The 23,145-nt window shown below is 44.3% G+C and overlaps 1 long non-coding RNA gene across 1 annotated transcript; it reads right to left on the bottom strand.

Annotated features, from left to right (window-relative positions):
* Nucleotides 1–12,795: 12,795 nt before the first annotated feature.
* Nucleotides 12,796–15,758, bottom strand: LOC149407846 (uncharacterized). The gene is made up of 4 exons (XR_016301554.1): nucleotides 15,193–15,758; nucleotides 14,518–14,617; nucleotides 14,056–14,151; nucleotides 12,796–12,976 (listed from the first exon to the last, which is right to left on the bottom strand). It is a non-coding gene; the product is annotated as an uncharacterized LOC149407846 (long non-coding RNA).
* Between the last annotated feature and the right edge of the window lie 7,387 nt (nucleotides 15,759–23,145).

The raw sequence follows: 23,145 nt of genomic DNA, 5'->3' as shown, positions 1-23,145 counted from the left end.
CATTTGTTTCGCCGTTGGCGTAGTTAGCCGTTTCCAATCCAACCCTGGACCCTAGTACTGGATTGCTGTTAAGCATGTTCTTAAGTATCTTCGAAGAACTAGGAACTTGATGCTTACATACTCAGGTACTGACCTGACTATGACGGGATATACTGACTCCGATTTTCAAGCGGATAAGGATTCCAGGAAATCCACTTCGGGATCTGTGTTCATCCTTAATGGTGGAGCTGTTGTGTGGAGAAGTATTAAGCAATTTTGCATTGCTGACTCCACAATGGAAGCAGAATATGTGGCTGCTTGTGAAGCATCCAAAGAGGCTGTATGGCTTAGAAAGTTCCTTAAGTATTTGGAAGTTGTTCCAAACGTCGACGAGCCCATGACCCTTTATTGTGATAATACTGGGGCTGTCGCTAACTCAAAGGAACCTAGAAGCCATAAGCGCTCTAAGCATATTGAGAGGAAATACCATTTGATTCGAGAGATCGTGCAGCGCGGACACGTGGAAGTGAAGAAGATCTCAACGGTGGACAACCTCGCAGATCCATTCACCAAGGCCCTAGCGAACAAGGTCTTCGACCAACATCGTGAGGGATTAGGCATGAAAGACTACACACATCTTCTTTGAGTCAAGTGGGAGTTTGTTGTCAATGGTGCCCACAAGAAGAGTTGTAATCTTTATTTTGTACATTTGATGTAATAAAGTCTCATGAAGACTCTTGCTTGTAATTGCCTATTCATTCATTAATAAAGTTGAAACGTTCATTCATTCTTTCTTTCTTTGAAGCTTTATGATAAAACCTTAGTCTTTTAGTCCATAAACAAACTTAACAACTTACGAAGAGACAAATGTAGATTTGCATGAACAAACTCTTCGTAGTTTGCTTAAAACGATATATTCGCAATCTTAGGGTCAAAGGACTATTGACCTCAGTACGATTGTTAGAAGAATCTATGATGTCTGGTTATGAGGCATTGAGAGTTGGAGACTCTATAGTTCTTCTAGGCATCTTCCGAAGGTACTGAATTGACCAGTGCACTTCTAGAGACAAGATAAGAACAAACCATTTAACCTCTTATGTCTCGAAGTCACTATGTATGAATTGCATCATGCTTACCTTAATCCTGAAATGAGACATGCCATTTCACACCTTAGTATTCTCATTTGAGAAAGTCAGAGTTCGGACTCACTATGTGATTCCGAACAGGGCCTATTGGTGAAGTACTAAGTTGTGAGTATGTCATGAGTAATTTTGTGAAGTTCTCATAGATATGGAATTCATGTACAAGATTGCTGAAATGCAATGTATGTCACCTCATGCTTTGTTCCTTGGAGTGTGAATAAATGAACTGGCCAGTGTCCAAATTGAGTCCTGACTCTTTTGGATGAAACAATGTGACTTGTTAGCTCCTCGTCAATACATTGTTTCTAACTTATTCACAAGCGACAAAGGAGTTGAGGAAATAACAGCTAGAAGGGTAAAATGGTAATTTCGTAAATCCCGACTAGCTGATGACATTCATGAAGGGTAGCATAGATAATATTCAGTCGATCCGCTCATCATAATTAGGTCGAATTCTTGAGTAGAAAATAAATTCATTTGAACCGAGAGATTTTCAGTGTCAGCTCTTTAGTGGAGTCAGTTGGCATTAAGCTAAACTTGGAAAAGGTTTGTGAACTTTTGAGTCCAAGTGTTTAGCTCAAGCTTTGTTCATTTGGGTCCATGAGGTCACTGTCACGAATCACATCGATAGGAATAGTTAAACTGGAAGCTAAGTCAAAACAAGAACGAAAATTATCAAAAGGGTATTTTTGTCTTTTGAGACATAGGATGAAATGAATGTCAATAAATTTTTTGACAAGTTCATTTGATGACTTTATGTCACTCGGCCATGACTTGATTATTGGGCCTTGTGAATTAATTTCATTTCATAAGAATTTTATTGAAAATTCTTAATGGGCTTTTCTCATGTTGTCATGAACAAATGAAGAAGCTTCTAGAAGCTCCTTCTAGATGAGAGATGGGTGCCCAAAATACCCAAGAGAAAGAGAATATTTTGTGCATAAATGTATCAAGATACTTGCCAAAAGAAAAAGAGGAAACAAATTTCCTCTATGAGGAAACAAGGAGAATCGGCCAAGGCAACCAAGAAGGGAAACAAAAGAGGAAACTAATCCCTTATGGATTGAATGAGGTGGGCGCCTATGTTGATAGGAATGGGTAATAAAAGATTGCTCATAAAGGCTTGGAAAATAAGAGGAAACTACTTCTTTCCAAGGCCAACCCCTCTCCTATAAATAGGACCCTCATTCCCTTCATTTTCTCATTCCATCCAAGTTTAAGAGATTTGAGAGACTCTCTCTCTAGAACTTGTGGCCGATAATCCTCTCTCTCTCTCTCTAGTTTATTTTCGATTTTTCTTGTCTTGGCACCTAGGTCATCACTCGACCTAGTGTTTAGCTCTGCGACTTCAAGACTTGTTCTTAAGTCGTAGTGTTTAAAAGTGCCCACTCACTGATTCCTTTATTTCGAGTGATTTAGTGATAGAAACTTTCGTGGTTGCTCGAGGTGCCGAGGAAAGCAAGAGAGACGTGCTGCGAGGGGAGACGAGCGTTGCGAACTTTCCAAAAGCTTCTTCAAAGTTCAAGCTTCAAGAAAGGTTAGTAAACTCTTAGCTCATATTGATTTTTAATTACATGTACTTGCTTCTTTGTCTAGGTTAGTAAAAACTGTTTTTACTTGAAAAGAAAATTTTTAAAATTCCGCCGCTTCCCGAAGCATTAAACTTTTTCTTAAACCCTAGATCAATTCCAACAATTCTCCCTTCGTCGCTCAAATCCTCGTGTAGCCTTGCGTGGGGAACTTCAAACTGCCGTCCATTCCCCCTTACGACGGGCGGACGGACCCAAACTTCCACATCCAACACTACGAGACGTGGATGACAATGCAAGGACAGTCGGACGTGACCCTCTGTCAAGCCTTCAGCCTGACACTTACAGGGTCAGAATTTGAATGTTTCCGAAGCTTGAGACCAGGGAGCGTCTCGTCCTTCCGGGCTCTGCGAGAGGCTTTCCTTGCGCGATTCGCCACTCTCGTGGCGTAAAAGAAATCAAAGACCCACCTCCTCTCCATCCGGCAAGGGAGAGACGAGACGTTGAGACAATACCTCGCTCGCTTCACCGAGGAATCTCACAAGGTCGAAGGTTTCGACGACAAGGATGCCATCACGGCAATCACCGAGGGAGTTCGCACGAGCGACTTCCTCAAGTCTATTGTTGGAAAAGTCCCGCGAGACATGGCGGAGCTAATGTCAAGAGCCCGCACGTATATGGGAATCGAGGACTATCTCGATGGCCGAGACAGCCGGAAGTCAGGGGTACAGAGTAGTCGCCGCCGCGACGACCAGGATGGGGATCCTCCCGACCCTCGAAAGAGGAGGAACAAGGGAGGCCAGGCCCCTAACGGTCGCTCCCTCCCCGGGCTGAGACCACCGTATGTCGATAGCTTCCGAAAGTTCTCGACATTCACCCCCCTGAATACCCCGCAAGAGCGGATCCTGGCTCTGCACCGTGACAAGCTAGGAAGTCCAACTCCTCTCACGAAGGATCCCGCAAAGAGGGATCGGAGCAAGTTTTGTGAATACCACCAGGATCACGGGCATCTGACGTCCGAATGTTACCAACTCAAAGGTCAGATCGAGGCCCTGATTCAAGATGGGAAGTTGAAAGAATACGTCCTGAGAACGATCGGGACGGCCGCGGCGCACGGAGAACGCCCGCGGCAAGAAAGGAAGGGTCCGGCGACGGTGACCATCACGGACCGGGCAACAATTGAAGAACCGGAGAGCTCACAGCTGCATGTCGTGGGCTCGATCATGGGCGGCCCGGAGTTCGGAGACTCGGCCTCGCAGAGGAAGAAGTACGTGCGTGAAGTTTCCCAAGGGAAAATAGCGCACTACATCAACCATACGTATGAGGCCCCTCCTCTTACCCCATTCGAGTCCATGTTCTTCACTGGCCAAGAGGTGACACGAGTCCTCCACCCACACAACGACGCGTTAGTCATCTCAGCCCCGGTCGCCAACAAACTCGTCCGGAGAATCCTAATCGACAATGGAAGCTCCGCCGACATAATCTTCAAGTCGGCACTGGACAGGATGAAGCTATCCGGGATGAGACCGACCCCGATCTCGACTCCACTCTTCGGCTTCTCTGGGGAGAGGGTCATGACGGAGGGAACCATCAACCTCCCGGTAACCTTCGTGACACCGGGGGGGCTCGAGGTCACCCACATCGTGTCATTCCTGGTCGTGGACCAACCCTCTGCTTACAACATCATAATCGGCCGCCCGACCCTCAATCGATTGAAGGCCATTACGTCCACTTACCACCTGATGATGAAATTCCCGACTGATATGGGAATAGCCATGATGATCGGAGACCAATCGATGGCAAGAATGTGCTACATCCAGGACGTGGACGGGAAAGAAAAGGGAAAGATGGTGAGCACCGTCTTCCAGCTCGGGGACAAACTCTCATGCAAGATAGAGGAAGGAGGCACCTTCTGAGAACTGGACCAAAGGGACGATGTCGAGCGTCGAAAGGTGGAGACACCGGACGACCTCATTCCCATCGTGTTGGACGACGCCAAGCCTGACCAAGTAGTCAAGGTAGGCGCTCAACTCCCGTCCGAGGTCCGAACCTAGCTCGCCGCCTTCCTCCGCGAGTTCAAAGATGTCTTTGCGTGGACACACGCCGACATGCCGGGGATCGACCCTGAGATAATGGTTCACCATCTTAACGACGACAAGAGAGTGACTGAGCGCGTTCAACCGCGATGAGTGTTCAGCGGAGAGAGGTACCAAGCCATTGGTGAAGAGGTTGACAAACTTCTCGCCGCCGATTTCATCAGGGAGGCGGAGCACCCCAAGTGGGTGTCCAATGTGGTGATGGTCAAGAAGCCAAACGGGAAGTGGCGGATCTGTATCGACTACAAAGATCTCAACAAAGCCTGCCCGAAAGACAGCTTCCCTCTCCCGAGGATCGAGCAACTTGTGGATGCTATGGCGGGCCACGAGTTGTTGAGCTTCATGGACGCCTATTCAGGCTACAATCAGATCCACATGCACAAGCCGGATCAGATCAAGACCACCTTTGTTACGAACCGCGGACTCTACTGCTACAAGGTCATGCCCTTTGGCCTCAAAAACGCGGGAGCGACGTATCAAAGGGTGGTAAACCGAATGTTCGCCAATCAAATTGGCAAAACTATGGAGGTCTATGTGGACGATATGCTTGTCAAAAGCCTCAAAGCCCACGACCACGTTCGAGACGTTAAAGCGATGTTCACGATCCTGCGACGCTACAAGATGAAGCTCAACCCCAACAAGTGTGCTTTTGGGGTTGTGTCCGGAATGTTCTTGGGCTACATGGTGAGCCGTCGCGGGATTGAGGCGAACCCGGAGAAGATTAGGGCGATCTTAGAAATGAGGTCGCCGCAAAAGGTGAAAGAAGTACAGAGTTTGACGGGGAGGATCGCCGCCCTAACGCGATTCGTCTCCAAGGCAACCGATAGGTGCCAACCGTTTTTCAAGGCATTGAAGAAGATCGACAGATTTATGTGGACTGAGGAATGCGAGGAGGCGTTCCGCGAAATGAAAGCCTACTTCAGCTCCCCCCCGTGTTGGAATCGATCTAGGGTTTGAGAAAAAGTTTAACGCTTCGTTAAGCGGCGGAATTTTAAAAATTTTCTTTTTAAGTAAAACTAGTTTTTACTAACCTAGACAAGAGCATATGCATGTAAATAAAAACTAATATGAGCTATAAAAGTTACTAACCTTTTTGATGCTTGAACGTTGATGAGCCTTTGGAAGGTTGGCAACGTTCGTCTCCCCTCGCAGCACGTCTCTCTTTTCTTTCCTCGGGAACTCGAGCAACCACGATAGTTTCTATCACTAAATCACTCGAAAAGAAGGAATCAGTGAGTGGGCACTTTTAAACACTACGACTTAAGAACGAGTCTCGAAGTCGCAGAGCTAAACACTAGGTCGAGTGAGGACCTAGGTGCCAAGACAAGAAAAAATCGAAAATAAACTAGAGAGAGAGAGAGAGAGGATTTATGCCACAAGTTCTAGAGAGAGAGTCTCTCAAATCTCTTAAACTTGGATGAATGAATTGTGAGGAAATGAGGCTCCTATTTATAGGAGAGGTCTCACCTTCAATAAGGTAGTTTCCTCTTCTATAGAATATCACATATTCATGAGCCAAATTCCTCTCTTTCCTATTGAGACACTCGGCCAAGCTAGGGCTTCTAGAAGCCTTGATTTGTTTCCTATTTTGTTCAAAGCTTGCCTTTTCTCTCAATGTGGCCGATTCCCTTATGCATCCTTATGCAAATTTGTTTCCTCTTTTTCTTTTGGCAAGTATCTAAATACATTTATGCACAAAATAAACTCTCCTATTTCTCTATTAGGGTAGGCGCCCAAGTCTCTCTAGAAGGAGCTTCTAGAAGCTTCTTCATTTGCTCATGACAACATGAGAAAGGCCCATTAAGAATTTTCAATAAAATTCTCATGAAACGAAATTAATTCACAAGGCCCAATGATCAAGTCATGGCCGAGTGAAACATGTCACAAAATGACCTTGTCAAAAAAATTATTGACATTCATTTCATCCTTTGTCTCAAAAGACAAAAATACCCTTTTAACTATTTTCGTTCTTGTTTTGGCTTAGCTTCCAGTTTAACTATTCCCATCGATGTGATTCGTGACAGTGACCTCATGGACCCAAATGAACAAAGCTTTAGCTAAACACTTGGACTCAAAAGTTCACAAACCTTTTCCAAGTTTAGCTTAATGCCAACTGACTCCACTAAAGAGCTGACACTGAAAATCTCTCGGTTCAAATTAATTTATTTTCTACTCAAGAATTCGACCTAATTATGATGAGCGGATCCACTGAATATTATCTATGTTTACCCTTCATGAATGTCATCAGCTAGTCGGGATTTACTAAATTACCATTTTACCCTTCTAGCTGTTATTTCCTCAACTCCTTTGTCGCTTGTGAATAAGTTAGAAACAATGTATTGACGAGGAGCTAACAAGTCACATTGTTTCATCCAAAAGAGTCGAGACTCAATTTGGACACTGGCCAGTTCATTTATTCACACTCCAAGGAACAAAGCATGAGGTGACATACATTGCATTTCAGCAATCTTGTACATGAATTCCATATCTATGAGAACTTCACAAAGTTACTCATGACATACTCACAACTTAGTACTTCACCAATAGGCCCTGTTCGGAATCACATAGTGAGTCCGAACTCTGACTTTCTCAAATGAGAATACTAAGGTGTGAAATGGCATGTCTCATTTCAGGATTAAGGTAAGCATGATGCAATTCATACATAGTGACTTCGAGACATAAGAGGTTAAATGGTTTGTTCTTATCTTGTCTCTAGAAGTGCACTGGTCAATTCAGTACCTTCGGAAGATACCTAGAAGAACTATAGAGTTCCTAACTCTCAATGCCTCATAACCAGACATCATAGATTCTTCTAACAATCATACTGAGGTCAATAGTCCTTTGACCCTAAGATTGCGAATATATCGTTTTAAGCAAACTACGAAGAGTTTGTTCATGCAAATCTACATTTGTCTCTTCGTAAGTTGTTAAGTTTGTTTATGGACTAAAAGACTATGGTTTTATCATAAAGCTTCAGACAAGGAAGATTGAATGAACGTTTCAACTTTATTAATGAATAGGCAATTACAAGCAAGAGTCTTCATGAGACTTTATTACATCAAATGTTCAAAATAAAGACTACAACTCTTCTTGTGGGCACCATTGACAACAAACTCCCACTTGACTCAAAGAAGGTGTGTGCAGTCCTTCATGCCTAATCCCTCACGATGTTGGTCGAAGACCTTGTTCGCTAGGGCCTTGGTGAATGGATCTGCGAGGTTGTCCACCGTTGAGATCTTCTTCACTTCCACGTCTCCGCGCTGCACGATCTCTCGAATCAAATGGTATTTCCTCTCAATATGCTTAGAGCGCTTATGGCTTCTAGGTTCCTTTGAGTTAGCGACAGCCCCACTATTATCACAATAAAGGGTCATGAGCTCGTCGACGTTTGGAACAACTTCCAAATACTTAAGGAATTTCTTAAGCCATACAGCCTCTTTGGATGCTTCACAAGCAGCCACATATTCTGCTTCCATTGTGGAGTCAGCAATGCAAGATTGCTTAATACTTCTCCACACAACAGCTCCACCATTAAGGATGAACACAGATCCCGAAGTGGATTTCCTGGAATCCTTATCCGCTTGAAAATCGGAGTCGGTATATCCCGTCATAGTCAGGTCAGTACCTGAGTATGTAAGCATCAAGTTCCTAGTTCTTCGAAGATACTTAAGAACATGCTTAACAGCAATCCAGTGCTCGGGTCCAGGGTTGGATTGGAAACGACTAACTACGCCAACGGCGAAACATATATCAGGTCGGGTGCAAAGCATAGCATACATGAGGCTTCCTACGGCAGAGGCGTAAGGAATTTTCCTCATGTCTTCAATCTCTTGTGCAGTCTTGGGAGACTGGTCCTTAGAGAGTGAAACTCCATGCCTAAAGGGTGTTTGACCCCTCTTGCAGTCTTGCATCGAGAAGCGATCCATCACCTTATCAATATAAGATGCTTGAGAGAGTGACAGGGTCCGGTTTTTCCTATCTCGAAAGATTTGGATTCCCAGAATGTATACAGCTTCTCCTAGATCCTTCATATCGAATTGCTTTGCCAGCCAGACCTTAACCTCAGATAACTTACCCACGTCATTACCAATGAGCAGTATATCATCGACATATAGTACCAGAAACACAACTTTGCCTTCGTGTATTAACTTGTAAACACAAGGCTCATCTATTGACTGTTCAAAGCCGAAGCTCTTTACAGTTTCATCGAATCTAATATTCCATGACCTAGATGCTTGCTTTTAGTCCATAAATGGATTTTAGCAACTCACAAACCTTGGTCTCTTGACCTTTATCCACGAAACCGTCTGGTTGAGATATGTAAATGCGCTCGTCAAGATTGCCATTCAGAAAGGCTGTCTTGACATCCATTTGCCAGATCTCATAGTCGAGAGCTGCAGCTATGGATAGGAGTATGCGGATGGATTTAAGCATCGCGACTGGCGAGAAGGTTTCTTCATAGTCAATCCCTTCTTGTTGGGTATAACCCTTCGCCACAAGTCGTGCTTTGAACGTCTCGACGTTCCCATCAGGACCCCTTTTCTTCTTGTATATCCACTTACACCCTACGGGTTTAATCCCTTCAGGAAGGTCTACAAGTTTCCAGACTTTGTTGACATACATCGAGTGCATTTCAACTTTCATGGCGTCAAGCCAAAGGTTTGATTCAGAACAAGCCATCGCTTGGCTATAGGAAACAGGGTCATCCATGTCGGAGACGGCTACAAGAGAGTCTCCATAAGACATGTACCTGTCAGGCTTTTGAGTAGCCCTCCCACTACGTCTAAGTACTACTTGACGAGATTCTGATGAGTTAGGTTGTGTTTCAGTTGGGGTAAGAACAGTTCTTACAGATGAGGTAGAAGCTTCCTCACCCAACTTTTCTTCAAACACAATTTTGCTTCTAGGTTTCGCATCCTTCATAAAGTCCTCCTCAAGGAAACGAGCATTCGTGCTAACGAAAGTCTTATCGTCATCGGGATGATAGAAAGTAAAACCTTTGGTTTCCTTCGGATATCCTACAAACAGGCACAATTCTGACCTATTAGCCAACTTGCTAGTCTTTTGCCTCAGCACGTGTGCAGGGCAACCCCAAATTCGGATGCGGCCAAGATTCACTTTACGGCCAGTCCATCGTTCATAAGGAGTACCAGGAACCGTTTTGGACGGAACTTGGTTCAGAATGTAGGCGGCTGTTTCGAGGGCATATCCCCAAAAGGAAAGCGGGAGTGATGAGTAACTCATCATCGATCTAACCATCTCCATAAGAGTTCGGTTTCTTCTCTCTGACACTCCGTTTTGTTGAGGTGTGCCAGGTGCGGTAAGCTGAGAAGCGATACCTTCTTCTTTAAGAAAGTCGTCGAACTCTCCAGACATATACTCACCACCTCGATTAGATCGAAGGGTTTTGATCACTTTGCCCGTTTGCTTTTCCACTAAAGCCCTAAAGACCTTAAATACGTTAAAGGTCTCGGATTTGTGTTTAAACAAATAGACAAACCCATATCTTGAGTAATCATCAGTGAAGGTAACGAAGTATTCGTATCCTCCACGTGCCTGTTGGTTGAGCGGACCACATACATCAGAATGTATTAGTTCCAGCAACTCAGTGGCTCTTCGACCCTTATCGGAGAAAGGTCGCTTAGTCATTTTTCCTTCTATGCAGGATTCACAAGTAGGTAGTGAACCTATTGCAGAGGCTTGGAGTGGATCATCCCTCACAAGTCTCTTAATCCTATCTAGACTGATATGACCAAGTCTTAAGTGCCAGAGGTATGTTGATTTTGTTAGATCGGAGGATTCAGAAAGTTTGATCCTCTTTGGCTCCCTAATTAGATCGTTATCTATTTCGGTGTCTAAAAGAGAAGGTTGAGTGGGATAGATGTAAAAAAGACCATTCTTCATACATGCATCAGTGACGAAAGAATTAGAGAAAGAAATACGAATTCCATTCTTTATAAACTTTAAATAATAATCTTGCTCGAAAAGTTGAGCAACAGATACTAGGTTTTTCCCAAAGGAAGGAACATAATACACATTATTCAAATTTAAAGTTCGATCTTCAAAAGATAGCGTCACGGATCCCACAGCCTTCGCAGACACCACGCTCTCATCACCCCACTTGAAGCAGAAGTCGCCATCCTCTAAGCTTTTGCTTTTCCTAAAACCAGTCAAGGAGCACCAAATGTGGTTAGTAGCAGCGGAGTCAATAATCCACGATGATACATTATCAGCTACTAAACAGGCTTCAGTAACAAGTACAATACCTTTTGCTTTGGTTTTGAGGTAGGCAGGACAGTTCCTACGCCAGTGACCAGGCTCGTTGCAGTGGTGGCACTTGTCTTTAGACTTGTCCACCTTCGGAGCCTTTGGCGCCTTCTTCTTCGTTTGAACCTTAGGTTGGTTCTTCTTCTCGGCGTTGCGAGGTCTCTTCTTAGATCCAGAGGTGGAGGCAGTAGCATGTACTTCTCCTTGAGCCCTCTTTTTCTTAGTGAGTACCTCAGCGGTTTGAAGTTCCTTCATGAGCTCGGTAACAGTGTACTCTAGCTTGTTCATGGAATAATTCAATTTGAAGGTATCAAAGGTTTCGGGGAGAGTTTCCAAGATCATATCTATTTTAGTCTCCCCATCAATCTCAGATCCAAGAATCTCCATCTCGTTGAGATAGCTAATGATCAGCATCATATGATCTCTAACGGGAGTTCCAGCCTTCATACGACAGTTCATGAATTGTCGGACCGCTTGTTGCCTAGCTTGACGTCCTTGCCCTCCAAACATCTCATGGAGATTGTAGAGGATATCGGTGGCAGTTTCATAATCACGATGTTGTTGTTGCAACACATTGTTCATCGATGCCAAAATGTAGCATCTCGCAATCTCATCGGATCGAAGCCAGGCCGCCAGGACGTCTTTCTCCTCTTGCGTCGAATCATCATTCGTTTGAGGACAGGGGGTAGTGAGAACCCATTTGTGCTTGTCGACAGTAAGGACTATGTCGAGGTTACGTTTCCAGTCGACGTAATTGTCGCCTTCGAGTTTATTCGAGGAAAGAATTGTAGAGAGAGGGTTGAGAGACATATTGCCTATAAAAGTTGAAACAAGTTTATGATTAGTCTTTGGTTTAGGATTTAAGTTTCATTAAGACTTTTGTAAAACCCAAAGGTGTTATAAACCAAACGATAATTTACTCCCTCAAGAGAAGGCCGCAAAAAATCTCCATTTATAAGTAAATGACACATCATTAATGCTAAGCCAAGATGTCAATACATCTATTTTGACTAGCCACCTTGTAAATTGGTTTGATCACTCACATCCTTTCGCAGAGCCTCAAGGGAGGATACTAGGGATTGAGCCTAAGCGTGCAACCAACCACTTAGTCCAAAAGATCAGCTTTGAAAAACAATCCCCCAAGGGGAGGCCTTGCCATCATTGCATCACTCTCGGACGTAGCTCATTGAGCAATGATCGAAGCAATAACGCCTTGGAGTACTCACATTTAAGTGAGGGTCGCAAGAGCGGCTCTTAGTCCCACGTTATTGCATCTTTCACTAGTGTTGGGGATCGCGGGTTACAAACAACGAATATAACCCTCCCACTTAGTTTTTGGAGTTGGTTCATCGACTCTTATAAGTTCGGAAACAAATTTCCTAGTTAGAGAGCGACAGAGCGGACAACTAGAAGAGAATCCTAGATCGACATGTTCAGAGCAGTATTAGTGCATAAAGGTGTCACGACCCGCAGGACACCCGTCGCCCTCGGATCGCGACCTTTCTCGTAACATTTTCATAATCATTTATATTTTCAAACGAAATGAACATAAAACATTTTCAAACGTCATTTACAAAACGTTTATTAAACAAACAGCGGAAATAAAATTAATTTACATATAAGGAATAACAAGGGTTCCTAGAGCTAGTCCGCTAAAAACTGGTAAAATTTTTCGCTTTTAGAAGAGTTACAAAAATGCGGACTACCCTAGCTTGCTATCCATAAGCACAGGCCCATAATCGTGCTAACCGAGTTTCAAAATGTAAAAAGAGGTTCGGGCCGATTATCTAAACGTTATGATATAATAAAAGTTCTTTCAAAGCTATATAAAACTTTCACGAGCATATAAACTCGGTTTTCAAAAACCTGATACCCATTTCCCAAAAAGACATTTCCTATGCCACAGGTCGTCATGAGATCTACCTTGACTAGCACTCCTGCTTCGCCTGAGCTTTTCATTTATCTACAAGGAGAGGGATTTAAGGGGTGAGTCACACCGACTCAGCAAGCAGGATATCTAACCTAGCACTACATGAGATGCATGGTTGCAGATGATAAAATGCAGATAACAGCAGGTGATAGATTCAGAAGAATAAAGAAGTTCAATCATTCAAACAGGATAACAAAAATATCATTCAATCAACATAGACATATTCAGTTTTAGAACCCCGTTCTAAAACAATCAAACACATAATCATATAGGAATCCGGCTAACAACCGTCTTCCTAGAAACTCATCCATCTCGCTCATACCGGCGCCTTACATCAGTGGACTGGCCAATCAACACTTCAGTCCGCAGCCGTTCATGAGAGATGAGTAAACCATTCTGAGAACTTGAGCCTAGCCCTCAGAAGGCCGAAGTTTTAATGTCTGGGATCCACTAGCACATGTAGGAGGGCCTTGACGCGCGTATGGTAGAGGGGAGCAAACCCTCACCAATCCCTGGTTGGTCCAGGGTTTCATATTTCCCTCAGGACAGGTAAGCCACTCATCGACTTACCTGAAGCCACCCATCGACTTCCCATTAAAGGGCCTTCAGGAATGCCACTCGCTACATTGCCGACAAGAGTTCGTTATGTTTTACAGGAGCTGTCTACAGCCTACCTGCCTATCTTAATACAGGAGGAGATCTTATCGGGATAAAGCCCGTCATTAACATTATTAATTTCACTGTATGGCTCTTTAAGTATTTTACAAGGAGTTGTCGACAGCTGTGAGGCTGGACCTTCTCCTAGAACAGTTCCTCTCGGGATTGAATCCGGAGGACACCGTCTTTCCTCCTCCTGTTGTCCTCTCATCAGGACGAAGGGGTAAAACCTATAACAGAAGCTCAACATAACTTTAAAGGCTTCAAGGTTCTTAACCCGCTAACCGTTTAACCCTATCATTTTATTATCTTATTAGTTAGTGGCCGAAGCCTTATTCGGTCATCTTGTCTAACTGAGGGTTTCTCTTTGTTTTAGGATTAAACGAAGAAACATAAACAATTATTCTACTAGGCACCATTCCCCTTTTGGCGCCTCAAACTTAAATCCCACTTACCCGGAATAGTTCGTTGAAGAACTCGATGAATTCCGGAGAACACTTTGCTTTACACGCTTCCCGAGACCTTTAGCACGTCCTGGAGCGTCGAGAGAACTAGAATCCGAAGTTGAAACTTCGTTAGTTATCGAACCACTTGAAAAGATAATGGTCGTCGTCGGGATTAGATTCGAGTCGGTTCGGAATTCGAGAATTAAATTCATTATTCTCCGGTTTTTCGGAAGTCAAACTTATTCAAGACTCGCGTATTTTCGTATCGAGAACAATACGAAATAAAATCCAACAACATGCTTATGAGTCTTAAATAAATTGATCCGAATAAAAAGTAACCGAGAATTCCAAAGCGAATCAAATCAAACTCTTAAACGTTACTAAATAAATAAACATAAATTATTTATTTAAATACGCGAAATACATCAAATCCAAGAGTATTTAAACGCGGGACGCGATTAAAAGACTCACGAGTTAATCGAGCTTTAACTACGATAACTCTTTTTCTTAGAATCTTCAAAACCGGCTTCGTCGCCTCCGCCTCGTCCGGTTTCCGTTCGTCCGTCTAGATCTGTAACCAAGTCATTGAATCCGATAACGAGTCAATTTCACAATTTCAAACTCGTACCAAATTCCCAAACTTGTCAACAAACCAAAAAACTTGTCACAAAATACACATTGACTCAAACCCGAACCAAACCAAGCAAACACTTAACCCGAGGTTCAGAAATATCATTCCAAAATCAGATCAAATCAGTCAAAATGATAAAAAATGCTCGTGGTCAACAAACCTCTGACCAAACCAAAATTCGTCCAAAATTAAACAATACCCGACCAGCCCCGATCAATCAAAACCCAGGCATCAACCATATTAAAAAACGCCTTGAGAATATCAAACACACCTCATAAAACAAAAGCCCCACAAATCAAACCATACATCCTCGTTCATAGTGATTTTCAGCCAAAACTCACCCAATTCATGAAATTCGAATTCAATCCTCAAATTCATCTCATAAACTCAATAATGAAGCTCAATGAACATACAAAACCAACCCATTTCTCAGATTTCATCCCGGATTCAAAACCCCCAATTTTTTAGTATGAACCCTAGATTTCGAATCCAACCCGAGAAGAAGAATTTCTCACCTTAATCAGCGAAATACCTTGCTTAAACTGCTTCTTCGTCCTCTTCCCGGTGATACCCCTTGCTCCGACGTCCCGGTGGTTCACGGCGGCCTCGCTCCTCTCAGCATGGAGCGCGCTGTAATGGAGACTCGGGTGGTGATGATGGCGCGCGATGAAGAAGAAAAGAAGAAGAGAGTGAGTCGAGGTCGGGTGCTGGTGATGATCGGTGATGAAGTAACTAATGGCCGAAGTTTTTTTTTTCTTTTTGCAGGTGCTCTGTGTGTGCGCGCGGGTGAGAAGAACGAGAAGAGAGAAAGAAGAAGAAGGAAAAGAAAAGAAAGAGAGTGAGAGGGTGAGGTGGCCGAAAATGAGGGAGAGGGAGAGAAACCAAAACCACGTGGCAGCCATTCCTTAAGCCACATGTGGACAGATGGCCCACCCCATTTTTGACACGTAGCTCCCCAAACAGCCCTTCTTCAACTTTTTCTTTCAATTTCGTCCCTCAAAACGTTGCACATAAGTCCTTCCAAAATAAAATCTCACAATCTTGTCCTTAATTAATTGAAAATAATCTCGAAAAATAACCGAGAAAATTCTCATTAATTCTCGTTACCTTGAATATATTTAAGGGATTTCGGAATTTATTTTCACTCTTGAGATTTTTAATCTCCGAGTACATTCCGAGTAATTTTATTCAGAAAATAATATCCGGTTTACTCGAATATCTTTATTACGAAATTTCATCACCCTCAAATATTATTTCCTTCGTCCTCAAGCACTTAAATTTATTCCAACATTCAAGTGCTTTCAAAAATCTCTTTCCTTATATTCGGTCTATCGAAACTCACCATTTCCTTATTGTGAATTCTTATAATTCATTCAACACGGAGAGAGAAGAAAATTTCCTTTATTTATTGATAAGAGGAAATTTTTACAGAAGCTGACGTGTACAAAAGTCGGGTCTCACAAAAGGCACAAGGTACATACTCGATCTTTTCCTATTTTCTATTTCGGGAAAGTGCGTGAGGGAAGTGTGAACTTCAACTCACTCGAACACTTGAAAGTTTGAGATTACACATCCTTTTATTTTTCGGCTTGTCTACAAGGAGACCTCCCACTCAAAATTTCAAGAGCATATAGATTTTGAACATATGTGATATAGATATAGTTTTGAAAACATTTTGAAAACTTATTTGATTTGGATGACAAAATATTTTCAAGTTTGAAAGTGAAAACGGTTTTTCAAAATTCAAACTAGTTTTGTAAAAATTCAATTTCAATTAAACTTTCAAAAATCAAAACATTTTAATCTTACACATCATGTTTATAATCATATGAAAAACATTTTTGCTCAAGAAAGTTTTCTCATTAGAGTTCTATAACTCATGGTAGTAGGGTTTGAAAATCCGGATTTCTAAAAAACTGGAGTTTCAGACAGCCGCGCACCTCGGAGTAAAATCGCCATATCTGGCGGTTCCGATGTCCTTTTGAGCCGAAACTGGTGGCATTGGACAGAGGACAGACAGAGCTTTAATTTGATTCAAGAATCATTAAATTTCGATTTCTGAGCAGAGAGTTATGCCACTTTTAATGTAGGTTTACTCCAGCTCGAAGAAAAAGAAATAAATTAAAGCTTGGTCCTACTTAGGTGCGAAAAAGAATCAAGTGTAACGGAACGTTTTAAGATGTTGTTAAAGCTTTTATTTGTGTTTTATTAGCAGGGTAATAACAAGGCATAAAAGAAATAACAACAAGCATAAAACGATTCAAGTAAAAATAAGAAACTAGCAAGTTAACAAAACTAGTCACAAAATTTTACTCGAAAATTCTCAAACCTTTAAAACACGTTTTTCAATATAAAAAATTAAAAACTTTTAGAACTGATTCTAATGTGTTTTAACATCATCCCAAACTCATAGAAAATCAACATGGTTTTTAATTTAAAGGCATGAGCAATAAATTAAAAAAAAATCTAAGATTACAATTCTAACTTGTCACAAAATTAGTAAACTTTCAAAACGATTTTCAAGCTCATAATTTAAAAACATGCACATGCATTCCTTTGACCATAGCTCTGATACCATTTGTTGGAATCGATCTAGGGTTTGAGAAAAAGTTTAACGCTTCGTTAAGCGGCGGAATTTTAAAAATTTTCTTTTTAAGTAAAACTAGTTTTTACTAACCTAGACAAGAGCATATGCATGTAAATAAAAACTAATATGAGCTATAAAAGTTACTAACCTTTTTGATGCTTGAACGTTGATGAGCCTTTGGAAGGTTGGCAACGTTCGTCTCCCCTCGCAGCACGTCTCTCTTTTCTTTCCTCGGGAACTCGAGCAACCACGATAGTTTCTATCACTAAATCACTCGAAAAGAATGAATCAGTGAGTGGACACTTTTAAACACTACGACTTAAGAACGAGTCTCGAAGTCGCAGAGCTAAACACTAGGTCGAGTGAGGACCTAGGTGCCAAGACAAGAAAAAATCGAAAATAAACTAGAGAGAGAGAGAGAGGATTTCGGCCACAAGTTCTAGAGAGAGAGTCTCTCAAATCTCTTAAACTTGGATGAATGAATTGTGAGGAAATGAGGCTCCTATTTATAGGAGAGGTCTCACCTTCAATAAGGTAGTTTCCTCTTCTATAGAATATCACATATTCATGAGCCAAGTTCCTCTCTTTCCTATTGAGACACTCGGCCAAGCTAGGGCTTCTAGAAGCCTTGATTTGTTTCCTATTTTGTTCAAAGCTTGCCTTTTCTCTCAATGTGGCCGATTCCCTTATGCATCCTTATGCAAATTTGTTTCCTCTTTTTCTTTTGGCAAGTATCTAAATACATTTATACACAAAATAAACTCTCCTATTTCTCTATTAGGGTAGGCGCCCAAGTCTCTCTAGAAGGAGCTTCTAGAAGCTTCTTCATTTGTTCATGACAACATGAGAAAGGCCCATTAAGAATTTTCAATAAAATTCTCATTAAACGAAATTAATTCACAAGGCCCAATGATCAAGTCATGGCCGAGTGAAACATGTCACAAAATGACCTTGTCAAAAAAATTATTGACATTCATTTCATCCTTTGTCTCAAAAGACAAAAATACCCTTTTAACTATTTTCGTTCTTGTTTTGGCTTAGCTTCTAGTTTAACTATTCCTATCGATGTGATTCGTGACAGTGACCTCATGGACCCAAATGAACAAAGCTTTAGCTAAACACTTGGACTCAAAAGTTCACAAACCTTTTCCAAGTTTAGCTTAATGCCAACTGACTCCACTAAAGAGCTGACACTGAAAATCTCTCGGTTCAAATGAATTTATTTTCTACTCAAGAATTCGACCTAATTATGATGAGCGGATCCACTGAATATTATCTATGTTTACCCTTCATGAATGTCATCAGCTAGTCGGGATTTACTAAATTACCATTTTACCCTTCTAGCTGTTATTTCCTCAACTCCTTTGTCGCTTGTGAATAAGTTAGAAACAATGTATTGACGAGGAGCTAACAAGTCACATTGTTTCATCCAAAAGAGTCGAGACTCAATTTGGACACTGGCCAGTTCATTTATTCACACTCCAAGGAACAAAGCATGAGGTGACATACATTGCATTTCAGCAATCTTGTACATGAATTCCATATCTATGAGAACTTCACAAAGTTACTCATGACAGACTCACAACTTAGTACTTCACCAATAGGCCTTGTTCGGAATCACATAGTGAGTCCGAACTTTGACTTTCTCAAATGAGAATACTAAGGTGTGAAATGGCATGTCTCATTTCAGGATTAAGGTAAGCATGATGCAATTCATACATAGTGACTTCGAGACATAAGAGGTTAAATGGTTTGTTCTTATCTTGTCTCTAGAAGTGCACTGGTCAATTCAGTACCTTCGGAAGATACCTAGAAGAACTATAGAGTTCCTAACTCTCAATGCCTCATAACCAGACATCATAGATTCTTCTAACAATCATACTGAGGTCAATAGTCCTTTGACCCTAAGATTGCGAATATATCGTTTTAAGCAAACTACGAAGAGTTTGTTCATGCAAATCTACATTTGTCTCTTCATAAGTTGTTAAGTTTGTTTATGGACTAAAAGACTATGGTTTTATCATAAAGCTTCAAACAAGGAAGATTGAATGAACGTTTCAACTTTATTAATGAATAGGCAATTACAAGCAAGAGTCTTCATGAGACTTTATTACATCAAATGTTCAAAATAAAGACTACAACTCTTCTTGTGGGCACCATTGACAACACCCCGTTCCTCGCAAAACCGAGGGATGGCGAGACCTTGCATGTTTACCTCGTGATTTTCGATAGGGCCGCGAGCGCAGTTCTCATACGCGAAGAAGACAAGGTACAGTGGCCGGTCTATTACGGTAGAAGGGCGCTCCACGACGCAGAAACTCAATACCCGGAGATCGAGAGATTGTCCCTCGCCCTTGTCATGAGCGCGAGAAAGCTCCGACCCTACTTCTAAGCGCACCCCATCGTGGTACGCACGGGACATCCCGTCGAGAAGGCCCTGCAGAAAGGGACCTCCTCCCGAATGGCCATATGGTCCCAGGAGTTGGGCGAGGACGGGGTCGAGTTCCAACCGAGAACCGCCATCAAGGGCCAACCTCTCGCCGACTTCATAGCCGAATTCACAAGCGCACCCTCAACTGACGAGGGCGACAAAGGCAACAAGAATAAGGAAGACAAGGAGAACGACCACAACGAGTCATCGAAGAAGAAGACCAACAGCCCGATAGGGCCGGTCTGGGACTTGCACGTAGATGGCGCGTCAAACACCTGGGGGGCTGGCGCCAGCGTTGTGCTCACAAATCTCGATAGGGAAAAACTGAGATACGCCATGCGGTTCGAGCTCAAGGCTTCCAACAATAAGGCGGAGTACGAGGCTCTGATCGTTGGCTTGGAGCTGGCGAACAAGCTAGGCGTCCGAAACTTGTGCATCCACTGCGACTCGCAGTTGATCGTGAACCAAGTTAAGAGCGACTACGCCGCTAAAGAGCCAAACATGATCGCGTACTTGTCAAAGATCCAAAGGAATCTAGAGGTCCTGTCATGGTTCGAGATCGTCCAAGTTCCCCGCGAGGCAAACATCAACGCTGACGCCCTGGCATGCCTCGCGTCCGGGATAGACGAGGAGGGAGAAGGCAGCGTCCCGATAGAAGTGTTGACTCGACCCTACGTCTCGAGAGGCGACGTAGGGGTAGTTGACGGAACTCCGCCCCCCTCATGGATGACGCCGCTCGTGGAATTTCTTAAACAAGGAGTCGTCCCCGAAGACAAAGAAGAGGCCAGGAAGCTGAGAAGCTTGGCGCTGAAATACATGATGAGGGAAGATAACTTGTTCAAAAGAGGCTACTCCATGCCCCTTCTCCGTTGCTTGACCGAGGTCGAGGCGAAGAAAGCGCTCCGCGAAGTGCACGAAGGGGTGTGCGGTAACCATGCCGCCGGATAATCTTTGGCACTGAAGCTCCTGAGGCTCGGATATTTTTGGCCTACCTTGAAAAAGGACTCCCACGAGTGGGCCAACAGGTGCGACAAGTGTCAAAGGCTCGCCCATATCCCGCGCCAAGCGCCGGCCCCGTTATGCCTTATCATTGTGACACGACCCTTCGCGAAATGGGGAATCGACCTCATCGGTGAGCTACCTATGGCCCCGAGACAATACAAGCATGCGATTGTGGCAATCAACTACTTCACGAAATGGGTAGAGGCTGAACCGCTGGCAAAGATCACCGAGGCGAACACGACGAGCTTCATCTGGAAGAACATTGTCTGCCGCTTCAGGATCCCCGCGTCGATTGTGACCGACAATGGAAAGCAATTCGACAACGCGCACCTCCGAGACATGTGCGAACAATTGGGCGTTAGCAAGACTTTCTCTTCTCCCCGTCATCCGCAGGCCAACGGTCAAGTCGAGGCGGTCAACAAAACGACCAAGGAGAACCTGAAGAAGAAGCTGGAAGAAAGAAAGGGGGCTTGGGCCGACGAGCTTCCCATGGTCTTATGGGCATACCGAACCACCGCACAAAATGCGACCGGCGAAACCCCTTTCGCTCTCGCATTCGGCATCGAGGCCGTGGTACCCGTCGAGACCAAGCTGCCAACTTTGTGCATAGAGGAGTATGAAGGAGCCGCCAACGACGACGCAATTAGGCTCGAGCTGGACTTCATAGACGTGAAGAGGGCGTACACGCTCTCCCGTCTCGCCGCACAAAAGAGAAAGGTCGAGAAGTACTACAATTCCAAGGTCAAGTTGCGGAAGTTCGCCGATAGGAGCCTCGTCCTTAGAAGGGTGTTCCAAAACACCAAAGTGCAAGGGGCGGGAGTCTTGGGCCCCACATGGGAAGGTCCATAACGCGTGCGTCGAGCCATCCACAACGGCACGTACGAATTCGAGAACTGGGAGGGACTCGTGTTCACGCACCCATGGAACGCGGAGCACCTGCGGCAATACTACCAATAGAACATTATGTCTTTTTTCTTTATTTTTATCTTATTTTCGATTTTGGCGAAAGACAATTTAAAATTTCAAGTACGGCCAACGGCCTGGGAATGTAATTTTTGTCTATTTCGACATGATAATTGTATTACATTTCACTTCAAAACCTTTATCCTATTGTATTATAATTTCTAGTCTCCTCTACGAGTACACAAGAAACTTGGGGGGCTAATAAGGATAACAGGCACATTTCTCACGCGAGTGCGTCGCGCGACTCCACGTTTCACGCGCCGAGAGGTAGCGAAACATCAACAAATCGGATCCGTGCACCGGACCTCCGACCCTCGCGTGACGCTCTCGCACGATTCCACACCTCGCACACCGATAGGCAGCAGGGCGTCAATGGATCGCGTCCGCGCACCGGACCGTCGATCCCGGCAGTCAAAACCCAAAACATGACACGCGTACCAACAGGTACCACGCTCAATGGGAACTGCGTCTACAACAAGCCCGTCCCGATGCATAACGCGCACACCGATAGGTAGCGTACTCGCCGAAAGATGGGCGCGATGGCCGCCCAGCTCGCACACGCCGATATGCAGCGAGTCGTGAATGGGTGGTGTTGTCGCACGAAAAAGAACAACGATTAGATACCTCAGGCGGTTCGATCCAAGGCCGGACCAAGTGATCGCGCCCGGGCCAAAAATGGGAGCTCGTAGACCGAGCTGCACCCTCCAGACCCTGAGATGTGTTTTGGGGGGTGTGACTGTGCCAAAGGTTGGCTGCCTACGTACCCTTTAGTATGGATCATGTTAGAACGTAGTTCAATTAGTGTATTGAGGGCTATCTTGGGCTCCGAGGCTTGAGAACCCAAGGCTTTAGAGTAGGACCCGGCTCGTAGCTTCTAGTGAAGACTTTAGAGGGGTCGCTTGCCTCGTAGCTCGGAGTTCTAGCTCAATGGCCAAGAAGCTGGAGAGCAGTGTGCATTGCGGAGGCTCGGGTCGCAGAAAAGGAGCGTGCTCCCTCTCGTGGAGGGGGGTCCTTGTATTTCTGAGCCGAGGGAGGAGGAGTGCGCGCTCTTGGAAATATCACAAGAGTGCAGGAGAGGAGAGAATTCTCAAGTGAGGAGTGTTGTGTGAGAATTGGGATGTTGTGGAATGAATTTTCCTTCCCCAAGGGGGGGTATTTATAGTTGTGGAGAGAGGCCTTGGGCCGGCCCCTTGAGGCCCACCGGGTGGCCGGGAGTGGGGCGCGCGAGGCATCACGCCCAGGAGGGCGCAGGGTGCGCGGGATGTGTCGCCTGGATGGGCGCGGGTCGCGCCGGGCGCGGCGTGCCCGGCCGAGGCGTTGGGATTGCTCGGCCGGGGCAGCAAGGACGCTCGGCCGGGGCAGCAGGGGCACCCGGCCGAAGCGGCAGGGACACCCGGCCGAGGCAGCAGGGGCGCTCGGCCGGGCCAGCAGGAATGCTCGGCCGAGGCAGCAGGGGCACCCGGCCGAGGCAGCAGGGGCGCCCGA

Source organism: Urtica dioica, chromosome 1 (assembly GCF_054948205.1).
Source record: "Urtica dioica subsp. dioica isolate 48M chromosome 1, U.dioica_male_clone48M_v1_H2, whole genome shotgun sequence".
In the NCBI taxonomy this organism is placed as follows: Eukaryota; Viridiplantae; Streptophyta; class Magnoliopsida; order Rosales; family Urticaceae; genus Urtica; species Urtica dioica.
Note: the sequence above shows the minus strand (reverse complement) of the source record. Positions and strands in the feature narration are given on the sequence as shown.